Genomic DNA, 2,867 nt, shown 5'->3' with positions numbered 1-2,867 from the left:
TGAAGCCGATGTGGGACCCAGTGCAGAGCAGGGAGAGGGGAGGTAAATGGGAGTGAGGTTTTTCCCTAAGGGGGATGTTTTTGATCCGCACGGTAGGCCATACACAAGTACTTATCTTTTGCCAATCTAGGGCTGCTTCTCACTGGTTCTGGGTGGCTGAGTAGACTCTCTGGCACTGGGTCTCTCCCACTGTGGAAAACGTGCCTCCCAAGCACTGCTGCTTGTGTGCCTCACCGCTCACCCATGAGCTGCTCAGGCCTAAAGGGCTCAGGCTCTCACCAGGTCAATTTGGCAACTCCTCACTGCTTCAGAACCGTCTCTCCCTCCCCTGCCACTCAGTCCTGTTCCTCGACTTTGCCTTAGATGTTCAGGGCTCCTAGATTGTCATATATAATTGATTCACTTGGTTTTTTTTGGCTCTTTGTTGTAAGAGAGTCCACTGGAAGCATCTGACTACTCCACCATCTTGGCCCCACCTTTCTTTGCTGAAATCTTTACAGAAGCAGATCTCCAAACCTTTCTTCCATAGTGCCACTGGGTGGTTTGGACCACAAAGCTTTAGGTTAGTTTTGTCGTTGTTGTTAAGTCCCATCAAGTTGGTTGCAACTCATAGCGACCCTATGTACAACAGAACAAAACACTGCTTGGTCCTGCAGCCATCCTCACAATCATTGTTATGCTTGAGCCCATTGTTGCAGCCACTGTGCCAATCCATCTCATTGAGGATCTTCCTCTTTTTCACTGACCCTCTACCAAGCATGATGTCCTTCTCCAGGGACTAGTCCCTCCTGATAACATGTCCAAAGTATGTGAGATGAAGTCTCACCACCATTGCTTCCAAGGAGCATTCTGGCTGTATTTCTTCCAAGACAGACTTGTTCATTCTTCTGGCAGTCCATGGTATATTCAATATTCTTTGCCAACACCACAATTCAAAGACATCAGTTCTTCTTTGGTCTTGCTTATCTAGGTCAGTAGTCAAGAACAAACCATTTGTACCACCCAGGGACCTTCCTGTAGAACAATGGTCAGTTAATTAAGGGTCTAGACGTGGTTCCTCTGTTGTTCTGTTTCTGCTCCTTTATAGTAACCCATAATAAAAGAATTAGAATCTCACTTTATCTTCCTGGGCAATATCCACATGAGGTATAAACTAGGGGTGAGTCTGGGCTGGAAATGCTGGTTAAATATCAGGAAGAAAGAACAATTTGTGTTGCCTTTCAGAATTTTCTAACTCAATCCTTGAAAGGACTAGGAGCAAGTTGTTATAACAAGGGGCTGTTATAAACTGGAAGAGCAAGGGGACCTATTATATTCTGAAAGTACTTTGTCATTATGGGAGCTGTAAGGTACCCAGAGTTTGGGACCTAATAGAAACCTGATATAATTCTGTACTTTTAAACACTGATTATCCATGTGGCAATGAAAATCAAGCCTGTAATACTCGCTTAAAAGAAATCACAGGGGATCTTTCCTGGGGCTCTGCAAACAGGAATGGCAGGATTTGGGGTCTAGAGGTCATCAGTGACATCTGTGAAGAAATTAACTTGGTTGGGCCCCTCCAGGATAGTGTAGCCTGAGAAATGTAACAGAAAACTATTGAACCACAAACTAATTTACAACTATTACTCATGCTGACAGTACTGTAATTATGATGCCTTTATGTTATAGACTTTGGTAGCTTAAAGATAGTCAAAACTGTTTTCATTTGAAAGTCATTTCACATGACTATTTTTTCTTCTTTCTTTCCTTTTTCTTTTCTATACTTTTATTAATTGTAGTAAATATATAGGTAACAAAGCATTTGCCATTTCAACAATCTTCACATGTACAGTTCAGTGACATTAAATATGTTCATCAGTTTGTTCAACCATCACCATTAACCATTTCTTTCTTTCTGTTTTGTTTTTCCTTGAGTGTGTAAATGAAGGACTCTGTGGCAGAGACTCTAATTGCCTAATACAATGTCCAATTCCCTCATTCACCTTGGTAATAGAAATCCAAATTTTTACTAGGTGCTTAGCCATCTAAAATAAGAACCTGTATTTATCAGGCTTAATTTCAATTAGTCTTTTACGGAAATTTTAGCCAATCACATGTAATTAGAATTGTAGCGTGATTCTTCTGGTAAGGCTACTTAAAGGGAGTTGACTCAGCTGGGTGAGGCCTCTTTTGTTGGTTACTGATTTTGCTTCTTCAACTGACCTACAACTTAGACTTAGCGACAGGAGCTCCTGCAGACATTTTGAACTATGAAGTGACTCTGACTTTAGAAGTCAGGAATTAGAATGGTAGAGTGGACAGAAGGCTGGGATGACGACACCATGGACTCAAAATTTCGTCTTTTGATTGCCTACTTCCGGTTGTCATCTTTTAGGGCAGAGAAAAATAAACTTCTGTTTAAGGAGCCCTGATGGCTCAGTGGTTAAGTGTTAGACTGCTAACCAAAAGGTCACAGTTTGAATCCACCAGACGATCCTTGGAAATCCTTTGGGGCAGTTCTAACCTGTCCTATAGGGTAAATATGAGTTGGAATCAACTTGATTGCAATGAGTTTATCCTGTTTAAACCACGGTATTTTAGAATGTTTCTATTTTAGGCATACAATTTAATCTAATTAAAATAGGTGTTAACATAATTATTTTAGCTTCTGGAACTATGGATCCATACTATCTTGACATTCACAGTAACTTGTCAGACTTCATCCAGAGATCTGGAAATCCTGGATACCATCTTCGTTTTCAATCAGTTATGTTTTGTTTGTTTGTTGTTATTTGTTTGTTTGTTTTATTTTATCAATAATTTGTCTCCTAACTGAAGAAACAAGTAATAATCATTGCATCTGCTATACTTCTGAATGTCCCTAT

The sequence above is a fragment of the Trichechus manatus genome, unplaced genomic scaffold, assembly GCF_000243295.1.
Source record: "Trichechus manatus latirostris isolate Lorelei unplaced genomic scaffold, TriManLat1.0 scaffold00017, whole genome shotgun sequence".
NCBI lineage: Eukaryota > Metazoa > Chordata > Mammalia > Sirenia > Trichechidae > Trichechus > Trichechus manatus.
Note: the sequence above shows the minus strand (reverse complement) of the source record.